Source organism: Erinaceus europaeus, chromosome 19 (assembly GCF_950295315.1).
Source record: "Erinaceus europaeus chromosome 19, mEriEur2.1, whole genome shotgun sequence".
Taxonomy (NCBI): Eukaryota; Metazoa; Chordata; class Mammalia; order Eulipotyphla; family Erinaceidae; genus Erinaceus; species Erinaceus europaeus.
This window is the reverse complement of record NC_080180.1, coordinates 58,844,252-58,868,561: the sequence shown is the minus strand read 5'-3', so window position 1 is coordinate 58,868,561 and position 24,310 is coordinate 58,844,252. Positions and strand designations below refer to the sequence as shown.

The window sequence follows — 24,310 nt, the reverse complement described above, 5'->3', positions numbered from 1 at the left end:
TGCCTTTCAATGCAGCTTCACTGGCCAAATCTCAATAGTTTTCAGGCCTACACTGGCTCTGGGGGATGTGTCAGTAGGAAGAAGGGCTGCCCCAGACTTTCACAAGAACAGTGGTCTGAGACTTGGAGCAGGGTGAGACCATGGTCAAGGCCACAGGATTCTCTCTTCCCCTTGAGAGTTCTCTTCTGTGAATTCAGGTGCTTTTTCTTGTCTCACCTCGGTTCATCTCTCCTCTTGCCATTGAGAGTTAGTGACACCTGACAATGTTTATCCTTTTGCCTCTAGAACAAAGTAATGGCCACAGGTAGAGGAGCAGAGGGTATGTGGACAGAATTTCCACCTCTCTACGATTCTGTTCTCCGATTAGCTGATGGCAATCTACAGTCTATTACATTATTACTTATTATTATTAGATATGGAACTATATCCCAAGTCAGGATCTAGTTTAAATAGTTATGTGACTAGATAAATTATTCTTTCTTTGAGCTTCTAATTTCTTACTGTAAAGTGAAATGAAAAGGAGACGTAAAGGAAAGCTATAGGATGGTCTCACTCATATGTGAAATTTAGAGAACTGAACACACACACTTAAAATAAACAACCAGACATAACACAAACCATATTTAAATTGGACATCTATAGTGGTTATCTAGGGTAGGGGGGAGGGCATAGACTTTGGTGGCAGGGAAGAGGTGAAACTCTAGTCCTATCAATCAGTAGTAATATAACATGTGGGGTCGGGAGTGGATAGATTTAATATCTCAAGTTCCCCAACTGCCTAGACCATAGCCCTAAGCACAAATATTAGCTTTTGCTAATATTTATCTTAGATTTGCAAATTGATCAAACTCTGATAAGGGCATTAATTGTTCATGGATCTCTAAAAATGTATCTGAAAATATAGCTCTGCAAACATCTAAATCAACTATAGCTTTAGGCCAGATAGGTCAAGACCTTTTGACCTTGTAAGTATTAAAAAAAAAGAGGTTCAGATATCACTAAAAGGGTTCAAAGCATAGTGAAGTAAAGTATGTTAATATAGATACTAAAGCCCCCAACTATCCTGGTTGTAATAATTAATTATTGGTATTTTAACTCTCTCTAAGACAATAAGAAACCCCTTGCATTCTCTCTAAGACCCTCATTTCTCCTAGTCCAGGTACCTCTAGGATATGCCCAAACTTCTAGAAATTCTTTCTCTATGATTCCTTACTGCCATGCCAACTTTGTCGACTTCAACCAAATTGCTACTGGTGCTGCCACTTCAACCAAATTGCTACTGCTGCTGCCACCCTGAATTATGTGAATTATGCTACTATTGAAATCCTACTGTGGACCATAACCAGAGATACCAGCCTGAGAAGTCAACCTCGAAACTCTACAAATCTGGTGAGACCTTTCCTAACACATGGGACGACCTACATCCAAGTTAAATGGCACTTAATTTAACTAAGTAACATATACCAGATTAGGCCAGGGTTTAGGGTACTGGATACAGGAGTACACATAACCATTAACAAGGGGTAATCATATAACTCAAAGTCAAAGTGCTTAATAATGGTTGAAGTGCCTAAAGAAGGCATCATAAATTCTGTAATTGATTGGATTTAGACCAAATTAGCAGGACAGCCTAGCAGAAGACAGATCCCAAAACCCAACTCTGAGAGGGCTCAACAAATGATACTCAACGTCTAAACAACTGAGATAAAACCTAAGATAATCTGATAAATAAAGGACTACAAAAGTTGGATAAAGGCAAGAGACTGGCCCACTTAATAATGGCCTGTTTGGTCAATATCACATCACCTGATCATCTGGGGCCCTAGTTAGGAGTCCTTGGATTCCCACATATATATGATGTGCCTTGACCTCTAAAGGGACCCTCTCTCCACTACCACTGGTCACTTCCATAAGGAACAGCATCTTGTGGGCCCTCCCAGGACCTTGGCTCTACCATAAGGCAATGACAGTAGGGATAGACCCAATCTCTGAAGGGAGGCTGGGGGTATCCTGCCCTGCTACTCAAAAAAGACTGGGCCTGTATGAGTGCAGCCTGCCATGTTCTTCAGATGTGACCATGAGCTATAAGCTCAGACCAATAGGGACTTAGAGGTCACACAGGCTCTGGTGCTAAATATAAATGTATATTTATGTGTGGGCCCTGGAGCAGGTAGATGGAGGTAAATAGTTAATTTCAGCCATGGAATTTTTTTAAATCTTTATTTATTGGATATAGAAAGCCAGAAATCGAGAAGGAAGGGGGAGATGGAGAGGGAGAGAAAGACAGAGAGACACCTGCAGCCCTGCTTCACCACTTGCAAAGCTTTCCCCCTGTGGGTGGGGACCGGGGGCTTGAACCCAGATCCTTGTGCACTGTAATATGTGTGCTCAACCAGGTGTGCCACCGCTAGGCCCCTAGATTTTTTTTTTATAAGAATGGGAGCTACTCCCTGCCCTAATCCAACTTTCTAGCTCTTTTCTCCACTCTTACACCATTCTCTCAGACAATATTCTCACCCAACCTCAGCCCAGATACCAAACTCAAGCAAAACTACTCTAGTTGTGTGCCCCCAGGAACACACCTAAAATGGTTCTCCTAGCTTTCTTCTACCCTAAAATCCCTAATCTCATCTGATCCTACTTTCTGGTTCGTGTTCATTAACCATCTTGTCTCAGCTTAGCTCATGCCACCTTCCAGACACCAAGCTACAGATAATACCATGACTCTACCCCGACTTCTCTGGGCAGATGACCTCACCAATGTGTCCTGCGTCCACCCATCTCCAGAGCTCTGGTCCACTAGGGAAAGACAGAAACAGGCTGGGGCTATGGATCGACCTGTCAACGCCCATGCTCAGTAGAGAAACAGCTACAGAAGCCAGAACTCCTACCTTCTGCTCACCATAAACAACTTTGATCCAGACTCCCAGCAGGGAAGAAGGGACAGGATGAAGATAAGAGGACTCTGCACTCCAGCTCCATCAGCACCCGGAGAGAGAGAAGGAAAAGGAGAGGGCCACATGGAGGTAGCTATGAGGTCATCAGTGGCTTAGAGGGGAAGAGAGGAGTGAATCAGAAAAAGGGGCAACTATGTATAAATGTGAACAGAGAGTTGTAGAGAAGACGGTTGGCCCACGTCAACAACTTTAGGGGGACTGTGGGGGATTGCAGTGGGGAGAGTGAAGATTCAGAACTCTGGTGGTAGGAATGGTGTGGATTCAAACCCCTGATGACATGTAATTACATAATATAAAAATAAAAAAATGAAAAATGAAATGAAATGAAAAGGATAAATTCACAAGATTTTTCCAAAGAATATATGATGTAAGTATGGAAAATATTATGCACCCAGAAGGCCCTTAAAATTACCACCATTGATGTGGATGCAATTATGTGTTGACACTGTAGTGAAAATTGGCCAACATTCTTTTCTTTTTTTTCCCCCTCTTTACCAGAGCACTGCTCATCTCTGGCTTACAGTAGTGCTGTGGGAGAGTCAATATGGGTGTTGTTGCGGCAGTCTGGTGTCGGGCTGCACCGCGGAGAAGAGAGCGGACGTCCAGAGCAAATGGGGTACACAGATCTTTATTATAGGATGGGGGGGGAGGTTTGGTTCAGACCACGTGAAGCCAGCCGGCAATGGCCGACCACGGGGGGAGAGCAGGGAGCGAGACCTCAGAGAGGGAGAGCCGAGAGCCCAGAGAGAGAGAGGGGAGGGGTGAGGGGGCTTTTTATTGGGCGACAACCAGGGGTGACGTGTAGGGTCAGGATTGGTTGAAAGGGGGGCACTCTAGGATTTTGCGGGGCATAGAAAAACCTGGGGGCGGAGACTGCATCAGAATAACTCCTCAGCAACATCTCCTCCTATCCCTTTATATCTAAATGGACCCTTGATACTATAGTCATTTAGTTAAAAAGAAAAGGGGGAATTGTCATATGCTTTACATTGGTTTGTTCTAGCCCTCCCCCGCCAAGAGAATTGGATCAGTCCAGTTAATTTCGTGGCCCGTTTGGCCCCGCCCCAAGGAACCCCGAGAGAGGGTTCCTGAGTCTGAGAGTTCCGGAGTTCCTGAGTTCGAGAGTAAGGGAGAGGGTTCCTGAGTTGGAGAGAAAAAAGAAAGAGTGTTTGTGCCGCCGCAAAGAGACAGCAGAGTTGTGTTTGGTGATTAGTTTGTCTTAGTTTATGAATCGTTGTTCGTGAATAAAGAAATACAGCTTCCCTGCCCAGCCGTTGTCTCCGCGTCTCTGTTACCCGCCGTGAAGCTAGACCGGCCAGCAAGAGCCTCCAAAAATTTAACAACATATGGGATTTTGGAGCGTCAAGCAGGAGAATCTGTTTGCATAACCATCATGTTAACTCCCACACCTTTCAATATTCTTTTTCCAATCTTTTTGATCTCCATTTCTTTATTGGATAGAGACAGCCAGAAATCAAAAGAAAAGGGCGAGAGAGAGAGAGAGAGACGAGAGATAACTGCAACACTGCTTTACCACTCGTAAAGCCTTCTCCCTGGAGGTGGTGACTGGGGGCTCAAACCTGGGTCCCTGCACATTGTAACATGTGCACTCAACCAGGTGCGCCACCACTAGACCCCCTTCAACTTCCTTTTTGTAAGTAAACACTGAAGATATGCCAGGTTAGTTCAGATTTGGAGTAACTTCTTTTCTTTTTAAAAATTTTTATTTGTCATTTAATGTTGAGTTACAAAGTTCTAAGAAAATAGGGGTATAAGTCCACATTGTTCTCACCACCAAAGTTCTGTGTTTCATCTCCATTTGACAGAGACTGCAATAGTTCTCCCAAGGTCACAGACACGGGATGACTATGTATCTTTCGCGCTCTCTCGTGCCCCCCACCACCTATTTTTAACTCACTTCTGAGGTGCTACATGAACTTCCCTTTCTAAGTTACATTTCTGCCTCTGACTACCTCTGAGTGACCTTCCTTCTCCTCTCAGATAAGTGAACAATGTCCGACTTCCTCTGGTGTTTTCTAGATTTGATTCCCTTTCAGTGACATAAAAGCAAAGATACCTGGTGACTAATGTTTCAAGTCCTGGTGGAATTGGGATTCAAAGCCCTCTGGTCATCTCCCTTATCATTTCCCCCCTCTGGGAGAATGAACCAAACTTCTTTTTAGGGTGCAGAAGGTGAAAGTTCTGATTTCTGTCATTGTCTCTTAAAGTAATATTAATTCTTCTCAAAAAATACCTCTTATTAAATATATGTCTATGACTTGTTGCTAGTCTAGTTTTTGTATATGTTTAACATTTTGACACCAGAGTGGACATTTTTTCCTACATTTTTCTTACAGAGTCAGAGATATGCAGGGAGAGATAAAGATACCTGCAGCACTGTTTAACCACTTGTGAAGCTTCCCCCTTGCAGGTCAGGACCAGTGGCTTGAACCTGGGTTTTCATATATAACAACATCTATATTCTATGTGGTACACCACCACTTGACCCCTCTAGTTTTTGTATAGATCCATAAACATCTGTGGGGGAAAATCCTTTTCCTGGCGCTTTCATTTCAAAAATCTCAAGGTTCATTAACATGCCACCTTCTGTGAAAGCCACAGGATTACTTCTGCACTTAGGAGTACCTTTGACCAAGCACTTACAAGTGAGAAGCCCCATATAGGAGACCCTTTTCTGTATTTCCTACCTGCCTATGTATGGACTTCCTGCACATGGTGGACTTATTTTCTAAGGCATGGTTTGGGTGGGAAATGAGTGGTCCTCTTTTCAAAAGTGATAGTTCACAGGGAAGCTTATTTTAACACCCATGTAAGGTTCCTCAGCTCTGTCCGCCGCCCTGGTTACAAGGGAAGGCAGCCAATTCTGCTAAAGCTTCCTCTGGCAAAATAAATGCTGTAACTGGAATCCAACACAACTTGATGGAAGCATGAGTTCTTTAACTTCCTACAGAACTTGCTTTTCTAGGGAAAAGGGATGAGAGAAGCCTATACTGCTTAAGGGCAAAAGAAAAAAAAAAAAGAAAAAGAAAAATCCAGGATACAGGTGACAGTGGGTGTTAAGATGACAAAGTGAACTCATGTAAACAGAGCTATGTAAACTAGGGAAATAGCCATCTGACTTCCAAGCTCCCAGAAGAACACCAGTCTTATCTTACCACCAGGAAAAGATCAGTTGCTTCTCTTTGACTGTAGGCATGATTCTTGCTACCCAGAAGGAAGTTTTTCTCTTTCATTTTTTTTTGAAGACTTAATGTTTGATCAGATTTCTCAAAAATGCCACACATCTATCCTTGCTCCCTTGTATTCCAGAAAATTTGAAGCCATTAGTCAACTGCTATGCCAATTTGGGTTACATTTCCAGTCCCATAAATCACTGGACTCCATTATATGGTGTCACAGTTACCATTCTAGACCAGTGATTACACCCAGATTAAATCAATGTACATCATATGTTATAAGATATATGGAATACTTAAAAGGCATAATGGCACCTCACTCTAATTACTTTGCCAGTATAATATGCTTGCCTATGTTTAGTTCCTTCTAACTTATTGTCTTTTAGTTTTCCTTTTACCTCCCAGGAAATAAGTGGAAGATGTCAGCTTCTATAGCTGAAGCCTTTTCAGTAAGTTCAGAAAATGATTCTGCCCCATTTCTGGGTAACCATCTTCTCTGGCTCTTCAACTGCACGGGGTGTCAGCAACACAGAATCCCTGCTCATACTAACATCCCCATGTAAACAATTTCATAAGTAGTTAGAAACATGCTGTTTACTCTTCAGTATTTTCTTTATTCAACTTTTTTTTTTTTTTTTTTTTGCCACAGTGGTTTTTATCAGGGCTCCGTACTTGCATTAAAAAATCCACCACTCTCAGTGGCCATTTTTAATTGATAGGACAGAGAAAAATTGAGAGGGAGGGAAGGGAGAGTGAGAGTGAGAAAGAGAGACACCTATAACCCTGCTTTACCACTCAGAAATATTCTCCTTGCAGGTGGGGACCAGGGGCTTGAATCCAAGTTCTTTCACATGGTAACATATGTGTTCAACAGATTGCAATACTTCCCAGCCCTAGGTTTATTTACTTATAGGAGAGAGAGAGAGAGAGAGAGAGAGAGAGAGAAGAGGAGAGGGGAGGGGAGGGGGGGAGGGGAGGGGAGGGGAGGGGAGGGGAGGGAAGGGAAGGGAAGGGAAGGGAAGGGAAGGGAAGGGAAGGGAAGGGAAGGGAAGGGAAGGGAAGGGAAGGGAAGGGAAGGGAAGGGAAACGAATACCAGAGCATCACTCTGGCACATGTAATGCCATGGTTGAACTCAGTACCACATGCTTGAAATTCCAACTCTTTATTGACTGAATCACTTCCCAGGCCACGTGAATATTTTCTCAGTTATTTCTTAGGAGAAATGTGGCCTTTACAATATGCGGAGCTGATTTATAGCCATTGAAACATACCCTGTTCTTCTCACCCTGTTCTGTGTGTGGAGCCTTTTAAGGGTCTCCAATTGGTTTCAGCACATCTCGGCCTCTCTATTCACTTCCACTGATTTTCAGCTTCTCAGACCTATTTTCTGTAGTATTTCTCCTTTGGTAGTATTCCTTTGTGTTTTCTTATCTCCTAGATGACATTTCCTCTCAAGCACATGCTTCTCTCATCTGTCTTGAAGATGAGGTCAGGGATGTCATCTCTTGTTTGTTTCAAAGATCTGGGCTCTTTGGACCAGTGGTGCATCTCTCTCAGCATAACAGCTGCTTCCTTCCATTCAGTCATCATTTTTAAAGTTCTTAGGGAGATGACACAAAAATGTGTTATTTCCCCTCCGCTGTTATGTGGGAGATTTGAATTAACACATGCTTCCCCTAAAGCCTTTGTGAATCCTGCCTAAATGGCATCGTAAACAATGTTTTCTAGCATATATTTTCCTCTTCTCTGTATTTTGTTTTGTCTTCTAAGGCAGTGTGTGTGTGTGTGTGTGTGTGTGTGTGTGTGTGTGTGTGTGCGTGTGTGTGTAAGGAGGAGTCCATGTCCAGATTCAGAATCAGGGCCTTACTTTTTGAGGAGGGTAAGTAGCCCCAGGTACCTGGAATAACTAGAACCAATCTTACACTTTTAAGAGTTTCCAGAAGGAGATCAGGCAGGACAGTTCAATGTTTAAAATTTAAATAATAATAAATCAACCCAAGGCATCAATACGGAGGAATCGTATAACATACATACAAGACATTCTAACTCAAGAATCCCTTAGACATACTGACACTGTAGATATATTTGTCCCATTGCAATAATCCATGAAGCCAGCAAAGCGGATGGAGTAGGGAGGAGAAAGAACACTTCACTACAGGGGCCAGGCAGTGGTGCACACATCACAGTACTTAAGGACCTGGGTTCAAGACGCTAGTCCCCCCCCTGCAGTGGGAAAGCTTCATAAGTGATAAAGTAGGGCTACAGGTGTTTCTCTTTCTCTTTCACCCTATCTATCTCTCCTTCCCATCTCAGTTTCTATCTACTTAAGTAAATAAATAAATAGATAAAAATTTAAAATATGGGGATTCAGGCTGTAGCACAGCGGGTTAAGCGCAGATGGCGCAAAGCACAAGGACTGGCATAAGGATCCCGGTTCGAACCCCGGCTCCCCACCTGCAGGTGAGTCGCTTCACAGGTGGTGAAGCAGGTCTGCAGGTGTCTCTTTCTCTCCTCCTCTCTGTCTTCTCCTCCTCTCTCCATTTCTCTCTGTCCTATCCAATGATGACATCAACAACAATAATAACTACAACAATAAAACAACAAGGGCAACAAAAAGGAATAAATAAATAAAATAAATATTAAAAAAAATTTAAAATATATATCTTAATAAAAGAGCAACTTATTATACACAAACTATGGGCCAGGAAGCATTTCAACTTTGCTTTTGCTTCCTTCTATTTAGGAAAGCAATGTCTATTGATGACCTGCGGTCTGATTAATGTCCTACCTATTTATCTATTTTTTATTTTATTATTATTTTTTTTGTAAGCAATCAGTGGAATTTCTAGTTTACAACATCTAGCTCTGGGACCAAGACTCTTGCTTCTTTATTCATTCTTTTCCTATAGGTGAGTATTTCACAAGCTGAGTGCCTGTGTTCAGTAACACTGTGCTGCTCTTTCTGGTTCCCTGAAGGATTCAGTTTTGCAACAAGGATTTTAAGACTTTTGACACTGACAACAGAAACTCCAAAAGATGTGAGGGGAAGATGAGAGGAGTGCCACAGGGGAAATGCAGATGACATGGAGTTATTGAAGAAGATAGGTAATAATCTGTAAGAGGGCAGTTAAGTAATTTTGTTACAGAAATAGTGCTTTAGAATTCTTGCTGCACTGAGATTTGAGCACAAGTGGCCCTCGATCTCATCACAGCCAGTGTACTTATAATTAAACTGATTTCCTTCGTGAAAATGGCTGGATGTAGATTGTTAGGAAATATGTCTTGGAATACAGCAGAGTGGCTCCCCCCTCCTTCTTGAACAGAACAGTAGTGTCACCATATCTCATATTCTGATATGTTGCTTTCTTTGTCTCTCTTTATTTCCTTCTCTCTCTCTTTCACTCTCTCACTCATCTAACATGTTGGGCTTTGAAAGGAAAAACAAGATGACTCCAAATACTGAGATACTGAAGTTCATTTCTTTGCTAGGGAACATTATACACAGCAGAATAAAATGCTTCCAAGAATGAGGAACTGTGGTGCTCTGGGGAAGGGCCCTGTGACTGAAGTGTGGAGCAGATAGCGTATCTGCATATGAAAAGTGCACAGCTGGTTCCAAGCCTCCTTGTCAGTACCAGGAGACTCCCCTCTACCTTGCCCTTGCTCTCTGGGCCTCTCTGCTGTCACATCAGTTCCTGGTGGAGTCTGTTTTGTCTTTTTCTCCAGTTGAGTGCCAAGCCAGTCTGTGCCCAGACTCTTCTGGTTTGGGGAACCCGTGCTGTAAGTTACAAACCCCACACTGGCCCAGGCCCCTCACCTACACTGCATATACACTCAGCTCTCTGTGTAAATCCATGTCCCCCTTCAGAAACAAGTGCTTACAGCTACAGCGTCTACTTCTCTTTTCAGCAGGAACACATGGGCTGCTTAAGAAAGGATGAAAATGCCATACAAGGGATGAAAGAAAGTTCCTCTGAATACAAAAGGAATGTGGGCCACTTCATGGAAACCAAAACCTTACAAGGAGAGCATGGGGCTTCTAGTGGTGAACTTAATGTAGTCTATACTTCTGTGGATTTCAAAGGATATACTCCTGAAACTTACATGATACTTAAAAAAGGGGGGGAGGTGTCCAGCAGTAGCGCAGCAGGTTGGGCGCATGTGGCACAAAGTGCAAGGACCAGCATAAGGATCCCAGTTCGAGCCCCTGGCTCCCCATCTGCAGGGGAGTCACTTCACAGGCAGTGAAGCAGGTCTGCAGGTGTCTGTCTTTCTCTCCCCATCTGTCTTCCCCTCCTCTCTCCATTTCTGTCCTATCCAACAATGAACAACATTAACAATAGCAATAGTAACCACAGCAAGGCTACAACAACAAGGGCAACAAAAAGGGGGGAGGGATGGCCTCCAGGAGCAGTGGATTCATGGTGCAGGCACCAAAACCCAGCAATAACCCTGGAGGCAAAAAAAAAAAAAGACTTTACTGAAAAAAATCAGATCATAAATGAAAGAGGAAAAAGAAACATAGGTGGATGTCTCACGCCCCAAGAGGCAAGTATGGCAGTATTTTTTCTAGAATTACCCACTGCACATGGTAGCCAAGAGGATTCTCACTGAGGACAAAGATATAAAGGATCAAATCCATCAGTGCTCATGGGTCATGGGAAGAGGCTGTCTGTCCCCTGATGTACCTTTAAACCAAAGGTGAGGCCGATGGGGGTGGTAGAGACAGTTACTCGGGAGCAGAGGGGGCTGGGTCACCAAAGGTGGGTGGCCAGTAGGTAATGCTGAGGACGAACATGAGGAAGGGGAAGGACAATGGACAGAGGGGCCTGGCACATGCCCTCACAGGCCCTGACTAGTCCATTCTCGGCAGGAAGCATCAAAGAATCCAAAGGGTGACTTGTCCCATTCAGAAGAATGCCATGCATATAACACTCTTTGACTCATGGTCTGGCTTTCACTAAATCTGCAATGAGTCTATTTTCTGAGAAGAGGACCACTGGATATATTGGGTCTCAATATTTATATCATTCTAGAGGATGGTGCATAAATCAAGGTTATTTTTTTATTGTCAGGGATATTGTCACTACAAATGCACAGAACTTAGTAGCTAAATGCTGTGCGAGCAGTCTAGTGGTCTCTGTTATTTTTTATTGATTTAACAATTATCAATAAGACAGCAGGATAAGAAGGGTATAATTCCATACAATTCCTACCACCAGAGTTTTGAGTCCCCTCTCCTCCACTAGAAGTTTTCTTATTCTTTATCTGGGAGCATGGATCCAGGATCATTATGGGTTGAAGAAGGTCTGACTTCTGTAATTGCTTTTCTGCTGAACATGGGCATTGGTAGGTGGATCCATACCCCCAGCCTATTTCTGTCTTTCCTTAGTGTGACAGGGCTTGGAAGAGGTGGGGTTCCAGGTTTTTATTTTTTAAATATTTTAAAAATATTTTTTAAATATTTTAAAATTTTAAATATTTTAAAAATATTTTTAATAATGTAATTGGAGTCCATATAAGGATAAATATTTCATGAGTAGATTAAAATAATAAGTCAAAAGCATAAAGATAGATCAGTAAACATTGGTAGTGAAAGATTGGGAATAATATCACTTTGAAGGAATACTTATTAGCCTTTCATTTTATTGTCTCCATATAGATCATTCCTTAACATTTTCTTTCTTCCCATCTATCTATGTATCTATGTATGTATCTATGTATGTATGTATGTATGTATGTATCTATCTATCTATCTATCTATTACTAGAACACCTTTTAGCTCTGCTTTGTGGTTGTGTGGGAGATTCAACCTACGATTTTGGCACCTCAGACACTGAAAGTCTCTTTGCATACCATCAGGCGATTGGGAAGGATACATTTAAATAATTTACAGAAGATAACACCCATTTCTCTTATGATTTAATCTCATGTGTGACTTTTCTGCAGACAAAAGAAAATCTCAAAATGCATGCTGAATATGGGGCTTCAAGTGTGTCAACCTCTCAGTCACAAGATGACTGACTCACAGGAAATAACATTAGCACAGATAAGTTCAAGCTAGAAATGACTAGTGAGGAGCAAAGAGACATAACCTGAGACAGAAGACAAGGGAGCTTGGAGGTGAGGAAACTGGTGTGAGCTACACCTTGAGCATCCAAATGCTCAAAGGAAAAGCCGCAAGCCAAACACCAGAGAAGCCGCAGCAACCAGACCACTTTAGAGTTTAGCAGAGTCTGGAGAAAAAAATTAAATAAAATAACATGCTTCTCAAGAAAAAAAAATGGTATAACTAAAGTGACTGGTTCAAATCTTAAGTCCAGCAGTGTACCTTCTAGCTGAATGTAGAATGCTCCAAGGCTGTAACTGTACAGCGAGCCTCAGAACAAAAGAGAAGTCACTAGAGTGGTGAGATAGCTCACTTGGATAGTGTGCTGCTTTGCCATGCATGTGACTCAGGTTCAAGTCTGGCCCCCAACACACTCACTGTGTTCTCTTTCACTCTTTCTCTCTCTCTCTTCTTCTTTGTGGAGAGAGAGAGAGAGAGAGAGAGATCAGCCAATAGTACAATCTAAATTAAATTTTTTTTAAAATCTTCTCATTTCTTCCAGGACCCATGAGAGACAGACTAGGATATGAATGAGGAACTTCCTGCTGAAAGTCTCCTTGGAAGTTCTTACTTACTGGATAAAGCAAATGGTCAACAAATTTGAGGGTGTAGATTCCAGTCCTTACCACGGGACTTTGCACTTGTCAAGGGGTCTCAGTTTCTTTGTGGGGAGATGGGCGTAGTAACTATAGTTACTCTCACTACAAACCAAAGGAGACTCAAATAAAGATGTGGAAATGACACAAGGTCCCTAATAATATGACAGTAACAGGTTCCTCTCATACAGATTAGCTCAAACATCCTGTGAAACAGGAGTTGCTGTCCACAAAGAGCTGATAAGAAGCTGGACAGAGAGGGTAAAGACTCAGACAAGACAATAATGAGCATAACCCCATGGGCTAATATTTATACACTCCACACCATTCTTGGTGAAGTTTTATTTATTTATTTTTGTTTGTTTGTTTCGTTGTACCTGGGGCCTCACCACTCTGGGCTGATGCTTTCAGAAAGAGCGAGCCAGGCAGAAGGAGAAAGGGAAAGAAACCACAGCAAGAAGTCTGCCTTCTCAATGACTAACTGAGATCAGGGTCTCAGCCTCAAGGTTCGTTTCAGACCAGTGTCAGCAAGAGCAGGCTGGGTTTCAAGAACAGCCCACACTAAGTCTTGAGACCCCAGAAACCACTGCCCACAGGACAGGCCGGTTCAGGAGCTCTAATTGCTTCATGTTGTCTCTATTTCAGTTAAACCTCTGGGGAGTTCAGCAGCACAGGAAACACTGGGTAGGCCGCATATAACCCTTTTATTGTCTTTCCTTGCTCAATCTGGTAATTTTAGCAATCAACTGCAAAGAATAAGGTCTTCGAAGTTAAGTATGAATTCTTCCACAGAACTCCTCTGTGAAGCAAGGGGGAGGAAGAACCTCGTGGACTGCGGTAGGGCAAGGGACAAAACATGAACAGGCGATGGCCTGGTACTTGGCACTCAGTTCAGTAAATAATAGCAGTGATTAGACTCCGGAGTGCAGTGCCAGGATCCTCTGCTGGAGGAAGTACTCCCTGGATGTGATAAAGTGATTACCCCAATTATCAAAATATGACAACAAGGATTAGCCAGTCCGTACAAATTTCAGGTGTCAATTCAAAGAATTTACTTCCATTGCTCACTGGGTCCTCACATAACCCTTATAAAGATGAATGTTGTTACCTTTTTTACTTTTTTTTGCTTCCAGGGTTATCACTGGGGCTCCCTGCCTGCTCATGAATTCAACACTCCAGGCAACCATCCCCCCCTCTGTTTTCCCCCTTTGATAGAACAGAGAGAAATTCAGATGGGGAGGAGACAGACAGAGAGGAAGAAATAAAGGAAGGAAGGAAGGAAGGAAGGAAGGAAGGAAGGAAGGAAGGAAGGAAGGAAGGAAGGGAGGAAGGAAGGAAGGAAAAAGAAAGAGATGAATGCAGTGCTTGCAGCACTGTTCATGAAATTTCTCTTCAGCAGGTAGGGAGCAGGGACTTGAACCCGTGTCCTTGAGCTTAGTAATGTGTCACTCAACCAGGTGTGCCACTTCCCCGCCTCCACTTTTCATATTTTACAGTTGAGAAGACTGAGGTTCAGAAGCAATGCTTGATGCTTCCCAGGGTAGGGAGAAGCAGACGGGATCCAAATCCGAACTGCTGGCTGTACCCACCCATCCCTTAGCAGGCTGCTCAGAATCTACAAGGCAAATTCACTTCCATTAGTTTTCTATCATTTTTATTGCAGTGCTGTTGATAAATGGTTGTTCTAAAAATGAGTTGCTCAAAAGCTGGGCTGGTTATCTGATTCCATCACAACTGAATTTTATCTAGAAAGGTGCCAGACCAGTAAGACTCAGTTCTTTACATCTAAATATACTTTGTGAACAATCAAGCGATGTTCTGCCACATGCTTTCATTTAAAATTATTTAAAGGAGACAGAGAGAGAGAGAGAGAGAGAGAGAGAGAGAGAGAGAGGGAGAGAGTCAAACCTGAGTCACATACCTTTAGTTAGAATCTTAAAGCAAGTCCTTCTCAGATGTGCAACAGTTATGAAATACTAGAGTCTTCATTTATTTTTAGAGAGAGATGAAAAGTAATAGGAATATGTTGGAACAAGAGTATTAGGATTCTATGTATCATGCTCTTTACTCATTCCTCTACCAGTACTCTCTCCTGTTCCTGCTAACCCAGCATAAGACCTGTCCATTTTTTCTGGACCTGGTCCAAATGTCACTTTCTTGGGGAGACTTGCTTCTGATTCACAGTTGTATTTAATCATTACTTTCACAGAAATTCCAAGACTCTGGGCTTAGGTCTTTATTGTGACCTTGTTATAATCTGTTTGCCATTACAATTATTCCTTTGTGTGTGTTGCCTGCCACCTAGAAACCTGGAGTAACAGGAATCAATAAGGAGAATTACGGCTTCTGGCAAAAAGCAGTCGCTTCAGAATAAGACAAAACTCAGCTTCAGTCCCGACTCTTGTGACCTATCACCCATAAGACTTTTGGATAGTTGACTTTGGGGAATCTTTCATTTCCCTCCATCTTGGATGAGAGAGATTGCTCTGCCCTTACTCCTAGGTTCAACCTTGGGCTCCTGATGATGTCTGCCAATGTCTAAATCTCCTTTCTTCCAATCCAGGGGTGATAACAGAGTAATCCTCTCACACTGGCATCACTAGATGAAAGTAACTGGTCTTTGCATGCTATTTCCGGCAATTTATGTTGAACCATCGAACAGCTGACAAGCGCTAGTTACTTTTACTATTATAAACCAGTGGAGTTATGGTGAAGAGCACATGGCAATCTATTTTTCAATCTCTGAACACATAGCAGACTCATAGTACTTATCACTATGATCTCCCAGTACTTAGCACAACACCTCATTCTTAGAAGGTATCCTAAAGTGCCGGTTCAGCAGGAGGCAACGTCTCATAAGGGAAGCATCCAAAAGTCAGGGATCAGGAAAAGGCCGTCGACTTGTAACAAGGCAGCACAGACCAAGCAAGTGATTCTTAGCAACTGCTTATCTTGTTAACTGAAGACCATCTTGTAGCTCAGATGAAGAAGTAATGCTTTTATCAATAGATTAAATATAAAAATATACCTCTGTGCTTGCTATTCCCTTTAGTTGGCCTAGCATACCATGTCGAGAATAAAAATACTAAAGATGTACTAAAGCCCTCCAACCTCCCATCGGAGCTCTAAAAGAGGCAGAACTTTTATGATCATTTCTAGAACACAAGCCAGCAGGAGACTAGAAGCTGAGCACAGCAGAGAATCACTAAGGTCTGACTTCTATGGTATTTTTTCTCTGTCCCTGAATCGTATAAAACAACGTCTGATTTATGGCAATTCATAAAATATGAATGGACCTGCCATGCAGGTTAAAGAAGGCTCTAGCAAGCCAGAGAAGCTGTGTATGAAATGAATGAGACAATTCTTGTGCAACCTGCCAATTTCCACACATTCCCGGAGTTTCAAATTGTGAATGCCAAAAACCGATCACGTGATCTATGCAACTTTCCCCGACAATTATGTTCTTAGAAATTAGTTAGGGTGCCACGTGGTGGCGCACCTGGTTAAACACACACATTACAGTGCACAAGGACCTGGGTTCAAGCCCCCAGGCCCTACCTGGAGGGAGAAAGCTTTGCAAGTGGTAAAGCAGGATTTCAGGTCGGTCTCTCTCCCTCCCTCCCTCTCTCTCTCTCTCTCTCTCTATCACTCTCTCTCTCTCTCCCTCTCTACCACCCCCTTCCTTCTCAATTTCTGTCTGCCTCTGTCTGATAAATAAATAAAGATAATAAAAATTTAAAAAGAAAGAAGTTAGATGCTCCCTATATAAATTCCACAGTCAGTACACATCATCTAATCTACAATCCTCCAAGAGAACAAAGTATTTACAACCAGCACTTTTCAGGGCAAGTCCTGGACAAACAGGGGATCCTCTCTCTTTATTGAAAGTTCCTCTAGTATTTTAAGTAATCCACCAAAGGTCATTGTGTCTCTGGGTCATGACGTCATGTTGGGATACAGTGGGATTTGAGTCCCCAGGCTCTGGGATGGCACACACTGTGCCTGGCACAGGTGTGGAGTGGCTTGCATAGACACAAGATTATATATATATTTAATCTTAACTTTTGTAGAGAAAACAGGAGTTTCCAGAAGTGGTGTACTTCATCTATTTCAATATACTATGCATCATTTGTCGCAGGACTGATACAGCCTGCGGGGTAAGTGGAAGCTAGGGTCCTACAAGGTCCGTGGAATTACTGAGCTTTCTGTACAAGCCTCTATCCCAAAGGCCAGGCAGTCAGTAAGTAAATCGACAGCCTTACTTGTGAAGAGTCATGTTTTCATTTTCTCTTCTGGGAAAGCAAGGTGCTTTTCATTCTCTCATTAGTGAGATATACTAGTAACTGCTACAAACAAGTCTTTTGGAGTCTATAATCTGAGCTTGGGTCTTTCTCCTGTTTTAAACACCAAGTGATGGTTTATTCTGTTGGCTTCTATGATTGCTTCTCTGTTCTACCTAGTACAACTCTTTTTTAAAAAATATTTCTTATAATCTTTTTTTATATTTATTTATTCCCTTTGGTTGCCCTTGTTTTATTGTTGTACTTACTATTGTTGTTGTCATTGTTATATAGGACAGAGAGAAATGGAGAGAGGAGGGGAAGACAGAGAGGAGGAGAGAAAGATAGACACCTGAAGACCTGCTTCACCACTTGTGAAGCTACTCCCCTGCAGGTGGGGAGCTGGGGGCTCGAACTGGGATCCTTACGCTGGTCCTTGAGTTTTGTGCCACCTGCGCTTAACCTCCTTCAAATATTGGGTTTAGTGTGTCTTCCTTAGGAAGTTTTTCTTAACTACATGCCACACTCATTTTGTAACTTTATATGATCCATTAACAACTTCTTCTTTGCTCTGAGAAACGGTTTAGCTTTAAAAACCCCTGTGATGACTTCTGGAGACTTAGTTTGACTTCTCTAGACTGTGAACTTACTCAAGGCAAGCGGCAGAATATAATTCCTTTAGAGATGCTCCTTTTCCTGCTCAACTTATATAGGACATATTTTTAAATCCACCTGGTTGTGACATTTATAGAGATGCCTCTCAGATATTCTGGAACATATAAGATAGTATAACTGCAGTATAAAAATTCTAGCATCTTGTGAGAGCCACAACTAGAGGTTCATGCTTTTTGTATATGTGTACATGTGAACATGTACATGTATATGTGAACATGCAGAACAGAATGGGGCCTGCAACATACACATAGCTTTCTATTCCATCCTAGTCTGACAACTCTTATATTCTTTTCTTTAATGAACTTTCCTTTTGACAGATAATTTTAATGAGCACATAGTATGCTATCTAAGAGAAATATATAGATAGATAGAGAGGTAGAGAGAGAGAAAGAGAGAGAGAGGTCTCACTATCAATTTAAACAACACATGCTGAGTGAATCTGAGTTGGAAATAAAGTAAACAGTGTCTTGCCTCCATTCTGAATTTAATATTGTAGGAGAAAAATCAGTAAATGAGACAGTAAAACAGAAATAAAAAATGCCATCTGAAAACAGACAAAGAGAGAGGACTACAGTGCACAGATAATTATGGTGCATTTCAGCGCTGCCTATCACTAATTTTACCTGTGATTATAGTCGCCATGCCACTACGAAATTCATCGAGATGTTTTATTCACAGAGGAAATTGAAAAATAAAGTGAGGTTCTGTTCACTAATTTGAGTCTCAGATTAGCCTCAATTTAAGCACTAATAAAACCTTCAGGATGGAGTTGACAGGTTTTCAATTCAAGGGAAAATTTCTCTGAAAAAAAAAGCATTCTGTGAGGTAATGCTCTGATTCTTAAAAACTAACCAGCTAACAATGAACCCACCTTCTCTGACCCATCTTGAATGGAGCTAGAGGACTTATGGTAAGTGAGCTTAGTCAGAGATAAAGATAAGTATGGGATGATCCCACTCATAAACAGAAGTTGAGGGAGTCGGTGGTAGTGCAGCAGGTTAAGTGCACGTGGCAAAAAGCACGAGGACCGGCATAAGGATCCTGGTTCGAGCCCCCACTCCCCACCTGCAGGGGAGTCACTTCACAGGCGGTGAAGCAGGACTGCAGGTGTCTTTCTCTCCCCCTCTCTGTTTTCCCCCTCCTCTCTCTATTTCTCTCTGTCCTATCCAACAATGATGACATCAACAATAATAAAATAAAAACACAACAACAATAAAAATAAAAATATAAAAAACAGAAGTTGAGAAAGAATAACAGAAAGGGAAACTCAAAGTAGGATTTGACTGAGTTTGGAGTAGGGCACAAAGTAAAAACCCTGGGTTGAAGGTGAGGGTGGTGTTCAGCTTCATAGGGCAAGGGGGGGATGGGATGGGACACAGTCTTTTGGTGGAATGGTGTTTATGTACACTCCTATCAATTTGTAGTCAGATATCACTATTTAATTAATACGATGGGAAAAATTGATTGAATGTCTCAAAAAAAAAAAAAAAACTAACCAACTCTCTCAAAAGGCAAAGAATGTGACAGGGAAGTGGATTTGATCCCCCCTCAGTCCACCCTTTATCCCTAGAGGACAACAGTGGGCCCGCAGGCCTCTTCTGGTTACCCAGCCCTCCTTCCAGAGGGTCAGGAAAGGGAAGGGTGACAGTCAGAGGACACTGAAGGGGACATTGGCAGCAGGATAGGATTGGCTCAGCTTCTCTTCTGATTTTCAATAGTCTTATTCTGACTTTGTCATTCCAGAGGTCCAGCAAATGGTCTTTCCTCCTCAGACATGCCCCACTGGGCTCTTTCCGTTTCTAGAACACAACTCCTAACCTGGTTTTGCACCTGGATGAGTCTGTAATCTGATTCAGGAGCTGCTGATGCCACTAGAAACGCCTGCCGCCTGTGCTACATACATTGGTACTATGCCTCCCGCAGCCTGTCCGGAATGCACCCAGGTCCTCATGAGGGCTGTACACTTCCCAAGCCAACAGGCACTGCCCTCACTGGTTCCTGTGCAGACACTGAGGCTTCTTCATCTTCCACAGTTAAAACAGACCCTGCGCCCTCCGTGATGCTGTACTGCTGTCCTATCTACCTCTGTAGGCCTGAACACAAAGGGACACTATTTTATTTGTAAGCTTGCTGTGCTCTCAATACGATTCAAACGAATGAAATGTCTGGGAACTGTTAGACATGTCTGTGTCCTCACGGCCTGAATGTAGTTTACCCCAAGGCTGCCCTGCCGACAGGAATGAGGTGATCTCTTAGATACAATCACCAAGTGAGACACCATTTCAAGAAGATGGTTGTAGAGGATCAAGTAAAGAACGGAAGACTGTATGCACACACCCCACTGTCCCCTCTCTAACATGCAGTAATGCCTGTTGTCTAGGATCTAATATATACTGGGTATCCATATAAAATAGGGTATTATAGCTCTCTTGTATTCTATTGGCCCCACATACTAGTTGGAGATAAGCAGTGATAAAAATGTTAAACAAAAAGGACAGATCAGCTTATTTCTCAACAGTTTGTAGACATTTACTTATATCTGTAGATAGATAGTTAAGATTCAGTTACTTATATACTTTCCCCATATTTGGGAGCTACTCTCTTCCCTGATCGAGCTTTTTAGTCCTTTTTCCAACTATGACACCATCTCCCCAGACAAGAACTTGGGTCCACCTGCATGTTAGATGTCAGGTGAAGGCAAATACTAGTAAAGTCATGGGCCCATATATATATATATATTAGACCTCCTAGCTTTTTCCAAAATGGAGACCTCAAATCTTCATCTTCAATATTACTACCTTTAGGTTCATGATTAGTCAACAATTTGTTCTGCATTATATCATAACTCTTTTTCAGCCACCAGGTTCCAGATGATACCATGATGCCAACTCTACTTCCTTGGGCAGAGGACCCCACCATGCGTCCTGGAGCCCCACCTCCCCAGATCTCTGTCCCACTAGGGGAAAAGACAGGCTGGGAGTATGGATTGACCTGTCAACGCCAATGTTCAAAGGGGAAGCAATTACAGAAGCCAGACCTTCCACTTTCTGCACCTCACAATGATCCTGGTTCCATATTCCCAGAGGATAAAGAATAGGGAAGCTAGGGGACCAGGAGGTGGCACACCTGGTTGAGTGATCACATTACAGTGCACAAGGACCCAGGTTCAAGCTCCTAATCCCTACCTGCAGGGGGATGCTTCAGAGTGGTGAAGCAGGGCTGTAGGTTCTCTCTATCTATCTATCTATCTATCTATCTATCTATCTATCTATCTATCTCCTCCCCTCTCAATTTCTGTTTCTATCCAATACTAAATAAATAAAAATATTTAAAAAAAGAATAGGGAGAAGGGCTATCAAGGGAGAAGATGGGATACAGAGTTCTGATGGTGGGAATTGTGTGAAAATGTACACCTCTTATCCTATAGTCTTACTGACATTTCCATTTTATAAATAAAAATTAAAAAGAGGGAGTCAAGCAGTAGCGCAGAGGGTTAAGCGCACGTAGCACAAAGCACAAGGACCGGCTTAAGGATCCCGGTTCTAGCCCCAGGCTCCCCACCTGCAGGGGAGTTGCTTCACAGGCAGTGAAGCAGGTCTGCAAGTGTCTGTCTTTCTCTCCCCGTCTCTGTCTTCCCCTCCTCTCTCCATTTCTCTCTGTCCTATCCAACTACAAGGACATCAACAACAACAATAATAAGTACAACAATAAAACAACAAGGGCAACAAAAGGGAAAATAAATAAATATTTAAAAAATTAAAAAGAAATGATTTTTGTTAGCATACAGATAACTAAAGTAAATGAGCCTTTAAAAAATAAACAAAAAAGTAACCATAGAAAAAAAAAGAATCAGGCCATATCAGTGACCCTGGGAGGACGACTGTAATTTCCAGTAGTGGGGGTAGGGCCACAGAACTCTGGCAGTGAGAGGTGTTTGGGAGTAGACCTCTATTACCTAGCAATTTTGTAAATCACTAATAAACATACATTTAGAAAGAAATTTCTTCATCATTTTGTCAAGATCCATCTTCCCTATGCATTTTCTACAATAGTCTCTAGAAAAACTTTTATTCAGATTTTAGCAAATGTTCCCTCTCCTTAAATACCAACCTTGCTGAAATAAAAATAACTTGATTAAGCTGTAAGTAAATTCTGTGTTTTCTTCAGCTTTTAATTATTTCCCCTTCTTTGAAAAAAAAAAGCATCAATATATGGAGATGAAGCAGTGAGAAAAAAATGTGCTAAGTTGCAGCTGTAAGAGTGAATTATGTAATTTAAAGGAAGCCAACCATTCCGAATATAGCTAACAATGGACGTAAGAACTCCATGTTTATCTTTTGCTCTAAAGATGACTTTTTAGCAAATTACTTTGTTCACTTCACTAAACACTTCTTATCTCATCTGAATTAAGATGTAGCAGAGCAATTTTGACAAGATACAGTGATTTTGTACAGACAAGGCAGGAAAAAAAGATTTAATTGAAGATGATTTTTGTTTTCTACAAAACAAAGCTACACTCAGGAAAACTAGTTTGGTTGTAAAATTCTCTAACTTCTTGGTAAGAACCACAAATATAATATCAGAAATTTATCTGGGCAAATAGGTGAGGAAAAAATGCCCTTACACTTTGTTTCCTATGTGTTTATCATACAATTTTAAGATGATTTACTTCCTTCAGATTAAACACTGTAAACAAAAAGAAAAATAATTCAGCATTTCAAATAAACTAACTCTGTATCAAAGAGAGTTTGGAAGAATTTGTGAGATTTAAAAAAAGGGGGTGCCAGGCGGTGGCACACCTGGTTAAGCACTCACACTACAGTGTGCAAGGAACCAGGTTCAAGTCCCCGGTCCCCACCTGCAGGGGGAAAGCTTCACAAGTGGTGAAGCAGGGCTGCAGGTGTCTCTCTTTCTCTTCCTCTCTATCTCTCCCTCCCCTCAATTTCTCTCTGTCTCTATCCAATAATAAGTAAATAAATTTTAAAAATTAAGATTAAAAAAGACTTAAAAAATTCAAAAGGAAACAAGTAAAAAAAATGTATTAACCAGCAAGGGTCTGGTAATTGAATGCTTAAGCTATGATTCAATGCGTAATTTTTGTATGGTAAATCTGAGATTTATTTCATTACACAGTAAAAACTATGATCTTGAAATAATTGGCACTTTGTTGGTTTGACCACATACACACACACACAGGCTGACAAAATATCTCAGCTATCTTGTATGCAGATGGATTCCAGCCTGCCTCCTACCACATTAGGGAAGCTTCAGAGCTATGGTGTCGGTCTCTCTCTCTCTCTCTCTGAACCTAAAGATTAAGCCCAGAGTGATCAAACTCTGGAGACAACACATACGCACACTGACTACAGATGGTGAATGTACATGTTATAATCTCCTCACAACTTCATAAAACATGTACACTGGAATTTAAAGATTCACATACAGAAATTCATCTAACATAGATGGGTGAGCAAATATATACACAATTTTGTAAAATAAGTAAAATACCAAGATACTGATGACCTTTCAAAATATTTGAGAATACTGGGGACAGAAGGAAAGTTCCTCTAAGTAGTCTGTCCATATGATCTGGGATTTACTTTTCTCCGTCTTTCAGCCCAGCCTACTTTGCAGCTCATCTCCTACGGCCATTTTGCAGCTACCCCTTATTCAAAAACAAAGCAGGTCCCACTCACAAACTAAGTACTGGCCTAGCCTCAGACTTCATACAGTTCATTCATCCATGTACAAAGTCACACAGTTCTCTGACAGATCTTCAGACTTGATGATGCAAGCCAAAGCTTTGAGTTACAGTTAAATGCTCACACGCCATGGGTCTGTCTACTAAATCAAGATGGAATCACGTGGGAATAGTTTTGAGTGGATGAAACAGAAGGGGACAAGGAAACACCATAGAGGAACACAAAGAGAGACCAGTCTCCAGCCCGAGGGGTAGACAATCAACCATCGATTTCCAGAAATTCTAGGGAGCCACAGGACCCAGGGAACATGTGAGAATGAATGCCAGACCCAGGATTTGTATACTTGGTCACCCTGGAACTCTATGAAGTTGAACCCAGAAAAGACTGGGTGTAGACAGGAGGAAAGAAATGACCATGGGTGGATTAATTGGTTTGAACTTAACCACCAACAACTGGCATGCAAGTAAGAGGACAGGCTGAAAGACGCCAATTTCCACACCCTTCTTGAAGGCCTTACAGTTCCTATGGTGAGCAGACCTACTCTGGGCTTTGCTTTGGGGACAGCTATGGTGCTACAGCGATGAAGAATTGCAGGAGGCAGGACTGTTGGGGTAGGTGGGGGTGTATGTGTGTTATCCTCCCCTTACTGTCCCAAAATCTAGTTCCTGGCCTGCTCCAGCTCCACTGTCTACACCTCTGTAAAATGCTGACTCCTGCAAGGAGGAAGGCTTAATCTGCAGTTTTCATGCCCAAGCTGGTGCGGTGAAGTTTGGCTTCCTGTATAATCTGGTGC

The 24,310-nt window shown here is 42.0% G+C and overlaps 1 protein-coding gene and 1 long non-coding RNA gene across 8 annotated transcripts in view; one reads left to right on the top strand and one right to left on the bottom strand.

The window, feature by feature from the left end:
- Window positions 1-24,310, bottom strand: part of INPP4B (inositol polyphosphate-4-phosphatase type II B) — a 672,916-nt gene that overhangs the window by 624,123 nt on the left and 24,483 nt on the right. The gene's annotated exons all lie outside the window — the stretch shown is intronic.
- Window positions 1,441-4,217, top strand: LOC132534760 (uncharacterized). The gene is made up of 3 exons (XR_009546472.1): window positions 1,441-3,026; window positions 3,456-3,573; window positions 3,961-4,217. It is a non-coding gene; the product is annotated as an uncharacterized LOC132534760 (long non-coding RNA).